The sequence below is a fragment of the Hordeum vulgare genome, chromosome 1H, assembly GCF_904849725.1.
Source record: "Hordeum vulgare subsp. vulgare chromosome 1H, MorexV3_pseudomolecules_assembly, whole genome shotgun sequence".
Taxonomy (NCBI): Eukaryota; Viridiplantae; Streptophyta; class Magnoliopsida; order Poales; family Poaceae; genus Hordeum; species Hordeum vulgare.
In genome coordinates this window covers 113,106,562-113,118,725 of record NC_058518.1, presented here as the reverse complement: position 1 = coordinate 113,118,725, position 12,164 = coordinate 113,106,562, and positions in this window count along the sequence as shown.

The window sequence follows — 12,164 nt, the reverse complement described above, 5'->3', positions numbered from 1 at the left end:
GGTAATCATGATCACTAGTCAGGGTCATGATCATTTCTTGGCCCTTAAGGAAGGACTCGTAGAGGGTTGTCATCTACACGTGTCAGAAAATGGATACTCAGAGGAATGTATGTGTCTCCTTAGTATGCATGGTACATTCCTACTCATTGGATCCTATGGGTTTACCGATTGCTACCACACTTAAAATGAGATATACTCATGCCTGCATAGACCATATTTTCTCATGTCCTTATAATTGTTTAGAGATCTTTGTTCATAGAGAAACAACGCATACAGTTTCAATATAGGCAATCATGACACAATAAATTTCATTGATTCATGAAATTATTACAACCTGAGAGACTTCCGTTACAAATTTTAACTCCATAAACTAATGATAACAAGAAGGCCTCATGTTACACTTATGACCATTGTCAAAACTTAACTACTCCATTTTAGCTTTCTTCCCCTGTGGAAAATTACTAGCATAATGTCCTGCTTCCGTGCAATGAAAATAAATGAGTTCCGACAAGTCTCGGGGCTTCTTGGAGTTGGTTATTACTCCTTGGTTTTCCTGCTTCCTTTTTGGGCACATATTTTGGTAGTGGCCAAATTCCATACACTTGAAACATATGATATGACTCAGCTCTTTATGTGTATGGATTTGACACTGGCTAGTGCACTTTCTCTTATTTCCGGACTCCTTCGTTCTAGCGAGTTCTTCCATTTCATGTGGATCAAACTCTACTTTTTCCGTCGAGAAGTTTCCCAGATATTTTTGGCTTTCCTTCGTGCAATCCTTTAAAAACTGTCCTTCTTCTCCACATGAGTAATTGGCATTGGAGAAAAATCTAGTTAGGCTTCGTCCATCAGGGTCTTCAATATTTTCCTTCATCACATGTTCTTCTAAAATCTTCATCTTGAGTGTTTCCTTCATTGCTTCTTTCTGCTACTTGACAACTTGTTGAACCTTGGGGTAAATGTGACATTGAGTTACAAAAACTAGATATCATTAAGGATCTCCGAAGCATCAAGCTCACCCACACCACGGAAGTTTCTCAAGGCCCCCTATTCAAGGTCCGTGTGCTGACAGCAACCACCTCTAAAGGATACTACCCTTCCTTTCTAAGAAGCATAGGAGACATTGCACAGCTGAAAACAGTGCGGACGTCAAGTCACCCATGGAAGTCCGTGGGGAAAATGTTGCTTTGAAATACGTTGTTCAAAACAATAGTTACCTGTAACAGCTGCTCGGCACCACGAATTATATAAATTCATAGCAAATATTATTTATACACTCTTTACAGTATTTTTACATATATATGGTTCCTACTTATTGGCGTTGAAAGGTAAATTTGTTCAATACATATCAAGTGTGATCGGATAATAGACTGGGGCCTTTGATGATAATGTCGCCCCGAGCACTACCGTGTAACTAATTTTTAAGTGTTTGATTTCTCGGATATTGATTTATATGAATCGGTTCCGAATTATGTCTTTGTCAACAGTTGGGTTGCCCCGCTGATGTGCTTACCCCCTTACGTTCTGCTAGTTTGGCTAAAGGGGTAAAGGGAGAACCGTTGCGATTGTATTCCCAGCTGGCCTAGCTAAAATACCTCAATGGAGAAAGCCAAAAACTGATTGTTGTAATAAGCAATATTTGGTGTGCAATCGAAGCTTAAGTATGAAAAACCGATGGAGGTTATTACGTGTCATACGAGTGGTTTGTACCTTTGCAAACCTTGTGGATTCTGGTAACTATTTCAAAATCCGGTTTATCCGGGTACCAGAAAAAACCAAGGGCTCGTAACCAGCCTCCGAATTCAAGATCCCGAGGTTAAGTGAATGCACTAAAGCCTCATATATGATTACCTCGTTTACTTCTCACACTACCGCCTCCGGGCACCGATATATCGGCTAAAGGTCACAGTGCGGATGTCAAAGCACCCCTTGTAGTTTCTACATGGGGGCTGAAGCCGTGGACTGGTAACTTTGACATTAAATAGCCAAACAAGAGCCAAAATAATATAAAGTGCATTACACTAGGAGATGCATCGTAAAAAGAAATTGTTCCAGGGCATACGACAATACCCTCACTCATAAATTACATCTTTGGAACATTGGGCTTTTATGGCCCAAGCACCCTCCATCGTGGTAGCAAAATAAAGCTCCGGACGCGGGTGCTCCTTTGCAGGAGGCGAAGGTGAGGTTGCCATCGCAAGGGGCTTCAGCCATGGCTAGTGCATCATGGTCCTCACAAAAGCCTTCCGAGCTCCATCCATGCAAACAGAGCGCTTCACGACCTCGATCTGAGGCACGACGTCATATGGCTTCTGCACTAAGCCGAAGTAACTACTCAAAAGAGTCTTAACAAGCCACAGCAAGATGCAGAGGTCCTTCATGGCCGGCTCTGCCATCCTATGCAACTCCATGAGTTGTTTCATCTGGTAGATGAGAAGGGGGTTAGGCTTAGGATTCTGAAACTATGCCCAGAAAAGCCTCTGCTCAACGTCTCCGTCTTGGGCCACGTAGTGCTTGGCCGTGTCTACTGCGTTGTCAAATTTCGGGCTCCGCAAAACCCTAAAGATTCGAACTCAGGGGCGTGTACGAAGATCTCTAGCGGGCTCGCCTCACCTAACTCTCTACTCGCTGGGGATGGCAGAGAACTCACTCAATGGTGAGGAAGACACAGAACACGATAGTTTACCCACGTTCGGGCCATTGAGATGCGTAATACCCTACTCCTGCTTTGGTGGATTTCCTCTCGTGGAGCTTGGTGGATGAACTAATACAGTGTTCGAGGGCCTCCGGAGGCTGGGTGCCCTTTGTGCGGTGCAGGTGGGCGAATGAATGGACCGGATCCCCTATGAAGTAACCTACTCTCTATATATATAGTGGAGGCCCTGGTTCTCTTTCCTTACCGTTTCGGCGGGAAGGGATCCCTGCTGCCTCTTGAGCTTGCATTGGTTATTCCCTTGAAGAGGAAAGGGTGATGCAGCACAGGAGCAGTAAGTATTTCCCTCAGTTTGAGAACCAAGGTATCAATCCAGTAGGAGAATCGTGCCAAGTTCTAGAGTACCTGCGTAAACACAAACGAGCTTGCACCCAACGCTATAAAGGGGTTGTCAATCCCTTCAAGATTGATTGCAAAGTGAGATCTGAAGGCGGAAAGTGCAATGAAGTAAAAGTGTAAGGCTGAAAATATGACGTGAAGTAGACTCGGGGGCCATAGTGTTCACTAGAGGCTTCTCTCAAAATAGCAAATATGACGATGGGTGAACAAATTACTGTCGAGCAATTGATAGAACCGCGCAACGTCATGCCGATATCTAAGGCAATGATCATACATATAGGCATCATGTCTGAGACAAGTAGGCCGATACTTTCTGCATCTACTACTATTACTCCACACATCGACCGCTATCCAGAATGCATCTAGTGTATTGAGTTCATGACGAACAGAGTAACGCCTTAAGCAAGATGACATGATGTAGAGGGATAAACTCAAACCAATGATGAAAACCCCATCTTTTTACCCTTGATGGCAACAACACGATGCGTGCCTCGTTACCCCTTCTGTCACTGGGTGAGGTCACCGCATGCTATGAACCCAAAACGAAGCACTTCTCCCATTGCAAGAATCATAGATCAAGCTGGCCAAACAAAACCCACAACTCTAAGAGAATTACAAGGATATGAAATCATGCATATAAGAGATCAGAAGAAACTCAAATAAGATGCATAGATAATCTGATCATAAATCCACAATTCATCGGATCTCAACAAACACATTGCAAAATAAGATTACATCGGATAGATCTCAATGAAGATCATGGAGAACTTTGTATTGAACATCCAAGAGAGAGAAGAAGCCTTCTAGCTACTAGCTATGGACCCGAAGGTCTATGGTGAACTACTCACGCATCATCGGAGAGGTCATGGTGTTGATGAAGAAGCCCTCCATATCCGAATCCCCCTCCGGCAGGGCACTAGAACGTGCTCCAGATGGGATCTTGCGGAGACAAAATCTTGCGGCAGCGGAAAAGTATTTTCGTGGATCTCTCTCGCGGTTTTGGATTTTTCAGGAATTTATAGAAGGAAGAGGTAGGGCAGACGAGCCACAGGGGGCCCACAAGCCTGCTAGACGCGGGCTCCCCTGGACGCGCCTAGGGGGCTTGTGGGGTCCCCTGGTGGCCTCTGCCTTGGTTCTCAAGTCTCGTGCTTATCTTCTGTTCCAGAAAAAATCTTTTCAGAAATTTTATTCCGTTTGGATACCGTTTAAAATCCTCCTCTGAAAAGGGTCAAAAACACAGGAAAAAACAGGAACTGGCACTTGGCACTGAGTTAATAATTTTGTCCCAAAAATGATATAAAAGGCATACAGAACATCCAAAGTTTGACAAGATAATAGCATGGAACCATCAAAAATTATATATACGTTGGAGACGTATCAAGCATCCCCAAGCTTAACTCCTGCTCGTCCTCGAGTAGGGAAGTGATAAAGACAGAATTTTTGATGTGGAATGCTACCTAGCATAGTTATCCTTTGTAACTTATTTCATGTGACATGAATGTTCAGATCCGCAAGATTCAAAACAATAGTTTGCTATTGACATGAAAACAATAATACTTCAAGAAAACTAGTAAGGTAATCATGAACTTTCGAAATAACAAGGCCAAAGAAAGTTGTCCCTACAAAATCATATAGTCTGGCTATGCTCCATCATCCCCACACAACTAATTTAAATCATGCACAACCCTGGTATTGGCCAAGTAATTGTTTTCGCACACTTACTTTGTCAAATCTTTTTCAACTCTCATGCAATACATGAGCGTGAGCCATGGACATAGCACTATGGTGGAATAGAGTGTGGTGGTGGTTGTGAGACAAAAAGGAGGAGATGGTCACATTGACTCGGCGTATCAAAGGGCTATGGAGATGCCCATTAAAAGATATCAATGTGAATGAGTAGGGATTGCCATACAAAGGATGCACTAGAGCTATAACTTTGTGAAAGCTCAAAATGAGAACTAGTGGGTGTGCATCCAACTTGCTTGCTCACGAAGACCTAGGGTAATTTTGAGGAAGCCCGTCATTGGAATATAAAAGCCAAGTTATATAATGAACATTCCCACTAGTAAATGGTGGTGATAAAACAAGAGGCTCTCAATCATGAGGCACAAGTGTGGAAAGAGATAGTAGTATTGTCCCTTCTCTCTTTTTCTCTCTCTTTTTTTTGTTTCGGCTCTTTGGCCTCTTTCCATATCTCTCTTTTTTAGTATGGGCAACTTTGGCCTATTTTTTTTATTTCCTCACATGGGACGATGCTCTAATAATTATGATCATCACACTTTTATTTACTCACAGCTCAAAGCTTAGAACGATGATGACTCTATAGGAAATGCCTCCGGCAGTGTACCGGGATGTGCAACGATCTTGCTTGGCGTATGACATTGAAACATCTCGCTAGCTATCTTATGATCATGCAATGTAAATATGGGAGTGACGGCACAAGTCATGAGACGACACGGTGGGAGTTGCATGGCAATATATCTCGGAATGGCTATGAAAATGCCATAGTAGGTAGGTACGGTGGCTGTTTGAGGAAGGCATATGGTGGGTTTGTGCACTAGCGAAAATTGCGTGGTGCTAGAGAGGCTAGCAATGGTGGAAGGTGAAAGTGCATCTATACCATGTACTCACATTAGTCATGAAGAACTCACATACTTGTTGCAAAAGTTTTTATTAGTAATTGAAATAAAGTGCTAAACGCATACGCCTAGGGGAAGGGTTGGTAGGTGTTAACCATCATGGATCCCGATCTTAACACAAAGGATGACAATCAATAGATCAATTATGCTCCGACTTCCTAACATAGCGGTTCACCATACGTGCATGTTACGGGAATCACTGACTTCAACACAAGTATTTATAGATTCACAACACCCTACTAACATAACTCTTAATATTACCAAATCCACGTCTCAAAACTAATTGAGAGGAATCAAACTTCTCTTTCTACTCAATGCACATGAAGATGGAAGTTTATTGTATGCTCTTTGGGTACCAATCACCTTCGGGACTAACTTCAAAGCATAAGACAACTACCAAGTTACGCACTACCGTGCTCTAAAAGATCTAAGTGAAGCACACAGAGCAAAATGGTCTTACTCAAAAGATATAAGTGAAGCACAATGAGCATTCTAGCAAATTCACGATGAGTGCATGTCTCTCTCAATAGGTGTGCAGAAAGGATGATTGTGACGCAACAAAAGGAAAAGACTCCTACGATACAAGACGCTCCAAGAAAGACACATATCATATGGTGAATAAAAATATAGCTCCAAGTAATGTTACCGATGGATTGAAGACGAAAGAGGGGATGCCTTCCGGGGCATCCCCAAGCTTAGGCTTTTTGGTGTCCTTGAATATGGCTTGGGATGCCTTGGGAATCCCCAAGCTTGAGATCTTTCCACTCTTTATCCAGTTGTCCATGAGAACATCACCCAAAACTTGAAAACTTCACAACACAAAACTTAAACAGAAACTCATGATATCATTAGCACAAGAAAACAAACTACCACCTCTTTAGGTACTGTAGAAATCTTGATTTCTATTTATATTGGTGTTAGATTACTGTATTCTCACTTTTCCATGGCTAGTACCCCCCGATACTGTCCATAGTTTCATCAAAACAAGCAACCAACTCAACAAAAACAGAATCTGTCAGAAACAGACTACTCTGTAGCAATATGTATACTTCGTATACTTCTGGTACCTCAAAACTTCTGAAAATTTACGATAGCCTGGGAAAAAGGCATATAAACCAGTAGCAAAAAGAATCAACTCAAAATCTCTTTCTGAATAAAAATGAAATATAATTTCGTGAGTGAAAAGTTTCTATCTTTTTCCAGCAGGATCAAACAACCATCACCAAGACTAGTCATAAAGGTTTTGCTTGGATCAAACACAAAAAGAAACACAAAAGACACAATCATAACATAACTATGATGGTGTGGACGCAACAAAATAGAAATAAAAAGATAAATTCATTGGGTTGCCTCCCAACAAGCGCTATTGTTTAACGCACTTAGCTAGGCATAAGGTGATGGAATCACGTATCATCGTCTTTGGTGCTCAAACCATAAGTAGCCCTCGTCATGGATTCATAAGGCAATCTTATTTTATTTCTAGCAAAAGGCTCCATGCCCTTCTTTAAAGGAAATTTAAATCTAATATTCCCTTCCTTCATATCGATGATAGCATCGATAGTCCTTAGGAAAGGTCTACCAAGAATGATAGTCCTTAGGAAATTAAATTGAAATCTAATATTCGGAGGAGGATATTTCGGACTTGGCCCTTAATTGGCCGATTTTATGCTCTAGATGCCTTCAATGGAGCCATCATCAGCACACCTGTCTCTCACGCTTAATCTGCATTTATTGCTCTGCTCCTGATCATAAGGTGATCGCTTGCCCATCGGTTCCAAAGCCTGCGTTGTTGACAGCATCTCCTCCAATCTTGGAAGCTAATCCCCCTGAATTCAATAAAGCCAATGCTGCCATTTCTCATAAGGTTTCCAAACAGGGTGCGAGATGCCGTTCCATTAGATGCAAGTGGTGTGGGGCCTACGGGCACGTGGCACGAGCTTGTCGCAAGAAAGACAAAGATACCAAATGGATTTGGGTTCCCAAATATCCCGATTCTACCCCCCACGCTTCGCATTCTACTCCTTCCTTTACAGAGCAACCATCCGCCTTGTCACATAAATCGCTTTCGCTTCCATTGCCCCCACCATTGCTACCGCCTCCTACACGCCCATTGCTGCCACCACTGCTACTCCTAGGAGTATCCTCTCCTCTCGCCATGGCCAACTACCCTCTACACCCGGTGCCGTTCCTACCACCAGGCTTCGCCGTCGAACCTAGGCCGGCTGACAGATTGGTGAGAAGCGGCATGGTGGTTGGTCCGATTCCACCTCTCAACCATGACTACCTGGCCATCGCAGAGGCAAGCCACTACGTCCCACTACATCGTCGTGCGGCTATCCGCACCCAGATTGAATGTCTGTTACATGAAGCCCAGATCTTTCCTACTGAATCCTCTGATCATCCTCTGGACATTGGGATTTTTGGTTTTACGGATGCTTTTATTAGGGATACTGCCATTGCTACTCCACTAGAACTAGAAGATGAGGATCTGCTTATTACTTTTGTTCCACACAATGAAGCTCTGAACCGTCGCAGTACCACCTTTGGTCCTGAAGTTTGGATTATGTACTTTGGTTTTCCCTATGATTCTCAAATAGAGTATTATATCAACAAGTCTTTAGGCGGCTTTGGTTCTCTTATCTCTTGGTACAACCCACGTCAAGATAGAAGATTCATTCTGCTCAAAGTTAGGGTTCTTAATATGAGGCTCATACCCAAGAGTTTTGTTGTGTGGCAGCTGGGAGGGGCTAGGGATTGTTGGACTGTGCAGGTTACCATTTTGCGAAGCAAAGACTGGGGTAGTTTGCTACCAGAAGTCCCACCTGCTGGAGAAGAACAACCTCCTCCTGATGGTAACCCCCACCCCCAATTTGGACCTGACCTCACTGCTAAGCAGTTGTACCAGCAGCAGGTTCATAACCGGTTAGCTGAAAAAGCTGCTCCTCCCAATGCAGTTCCTCCTGCTCATGATGTTCCCAACCAACAGGCTCAGAATGAAGGTTGGGGTGAGTGGACGATCCAACCTCCTCAGACACCCCCTCCTCTACCACCATATCTCTTTAACTTCCAGGCATGGCTTGCTGCATAGGGTCTTCAAGTCCAAGATGGTGTTGTGCCTGAAGACAATATCACAGACAATGCATCCCAAGAATGGAATGATACTTTCACAGCATCTGATACCTCTGGTGGTACTGATATTTCGGCTGAACCACTACCTCTGATAGTGATGCACTCACATACAACTCAACAGCAACCCATTGTAGATTCTCTGCAGATCACCATAGCCATAAATAATGGTGGAATTTGCTTTGGACTCTCTGAACAGGGGGACTCCATTCTCACATTGTTGTTGACAGACCCAGCTCCCACGCAATAGCTTAATGATTTTATCTTCAGAACTCTGCAACCTCTTGTGCCTACCAGGGGGGCTTGGTCCAATGGATATGGTTTCAAACATGAGTGTGTGAAAATGGAGTATCAATTAGTGTTGGAGAAGAGGTTTGATCCTCAATAGCACTGGCTCGATGGTTCCTGCATCTAGACCTGCTTCTGCTGCTGTGCTAGAGGCTTCCTCCCCTGGACATGCAGTGTTATTAGTTGATACAGAGCTCACCCAGCACCAGATAATAGTAGCTCCTCAACATAACAACTCTGGGTTGATCACTGGAGGAGCTCTGCTAATGACAAAGGGGAGGTCCAATCAGATATGATCTCTTTGGTGGTACTTAGAGATACCAGGGCTCCCCAAAGGGAGAAGGGCAAAACGATAGTCCATGTTGACACTTCCAACCTGCATTACACCTCTCGCTCGAATAAATATGATGGCTTCAAAGTGTCTCCCATGGAAGATGGGCGTATCAGTAAGTCGAAGGTCAAGCCCAGAGTGATGCCCCACATCACAATTCAGGAAGAAAACAGCGCCTCGGAGATGGATGTGCCCCCTCCTACCGCCATCATCACCATGCAAGACATCGGAACTCATCTCTGCGCCATACCTGAAGAGGAGCTCACTGCTAGTATTCTTCTCAAGGAAGCATCGGGAGCTGATTCAGACCATGTCTGAACTAGTTATTAACTGTAGCTTCTAATATTTCCTTATGGTTCTTTTGCAACATTGGAATGTGCTGTGTTGGAACATCCGTGGCCTTAACTCGCCCGTTAAACATCTAGCTCTCTCAAATACAATCCGTGAAAGTGGATGCTCGGTTATTTGTTTGCAAGAAACTAAGATGCAAACGTTTGATGCCGCTACACTAAAATCACTTTGACCTAAACATTTCGATCGATTTCCTTATATCCCATCTAGGGGAGCCTCAGGAGGTACTGTCACGATCTAGAACAGTAACGTTTTCATAGGCACTATGTTTGTCGAGAAATACTTTGCCCTTGGAATGCAGTTTAAATCAAATCACTCAGCGCATCAATGGAGGCTTCTGAATATCTATGGTCCCTGCCAGGGAGAACGAAGAACTTTATTTACAGAAAGGTTGTTTGACCTAAACATCCCGACATCAGAAGACTGGTTGCTGGTTGGGGACTTCAACTATATCAGAGACCCAGTGAACCATAATAGACCGGGAGGAGATGTAAAGGACATGTTCACGTTCAATGAGTTCATCGGTGAGCAAGCGCTTACGGAACTGCCAATTAAAGGTAGAACCTAGACCTGGGCTAATATGCAACAAGATTCACTTTTAGAACAGCTAGACTGGTTTTTCACCTCTCTGAACTGATCCATATCCTTCCCCAACACTATGGTGCGCCCTCTAGCAAGACCTATTGTCGGGACCCCGATCCTAAGCCATAGGAATCCAGCCTGTAACACATCGCATCCCTTTGCGGTCTCACGCACGGTTAACTCCACGGCTGCAGCCTTACCTTAGCCGGGACCGTTTGCGTCTTTTGACTCACGTGTGCAATAGTGTCTCTAGCATTCCAATGCCAAAGAACCCGGATCGACATGTCTAGTCATAAACCGAAGTGGCAGTACCGCACAAGGACAGGCATACATGACCCAACAAAGCAGGTGTCGGTCATCAGCGAATGTAGACGAGTCGTAGCAAGCTACAAGGACTCCATTACATCGCGTGACATTTCCCCAAAGGGGACAGACACAGCAGCTAAGAAGGACACATGCCGGTCAACCAATGTGTCCGGAGCAGTAGCTAACTACCAAGGCTCATTGGATCACAAAGGGGCATTTCCTTGTAAGGAGTGCTACTAAAGTTCATGACTAAGTAATCGAACCCCATACATATCAAGTACGACACACATACGCATGGCATACCGATATGTATAGATACATCGATGGCATCACAACATAACCATAAACATACCACCTTTATTTAAGAGGCTCGGAAGAGCCACACACATAATATTACACATTAAGGGTCTCACGACCCATACTAGTAGTCATTTAGTTACAAGCCAGCGGAAGAGTTTAAACTGTCTGAGTACAGACAGGGCAACTAGAAGGCACGTGGCCTGACTATACTACAGACCCAATGTAGGGCCAGATCGTAGCTGGGACACCAGCTACTCGTCGTCATCGATGTCTACGAAGAACCCTCCATTAGGGTCATTAGCAACCTCTGCAACATTTATTAAGCAAACATGAGTACGAAGGTACTCAGCAAGACTTTAGGATAACTAACTACTCATGCAAGGTATCAAAAAGGTATTGTGGGGTTTCATGTAGAAAGCCAGCATGTGACTCGTGGCTAGAAAACTTGCATTTTTAAATAATTTTGACAACTTGATTTCTCGCACACGAGTCCACTAACACCACAACAATACACCATTGTGGAATCATTCCATCTCCATACAGAAATGCTGTCCACGACACTCACGCTTATCTTGGCAATTTTACGAGTAGCCATTGAAGTTATCTATGAACTACATATGTCTCCAAGTAGTCCATATCCGCGGACGCGGCTATTCGAATAGATCATAACCCTGCAGGGGTGTACTTCGTCACACACGCTCTCGCCACTTATCGCCATGTGCACGTCATGCACCTCGGCAACCTTCAAGCGGAAGCCCAGCGAGGGAGTCGGCCATGACCGTTAACCACACTAGTACCTAGTCCAGGTTTATCGCCTATCTGAGAGTAACCCGTACGGAAGTCCGGCCAAGGTTTCCACCACAGCCTCAAACGATGTGCGCAGGGTTCCCAAGCCCACCATCCGGGTGCCACTTGGTACACCGTGCCACTGCCTACCGCATCACGGCCCAAATCTCAGGTCAGCACCATGCATGGCCTCCAGCATTACTATAAACACCAGAAACTACTTGCAACTCCTGGACCGAGTACTAAGCGATTAATAGGCCGAGTGGGATCATATTTCAGGGCCAAGCATGTGATAGTATCTAGTCTTGGATTACATACACGGAACTCAGTTCCTATGGACGGTTCCAATGAAACAACCCGCCATGTACTCCTACACAGCCTTTCACCGGTACCTTTACCAAGT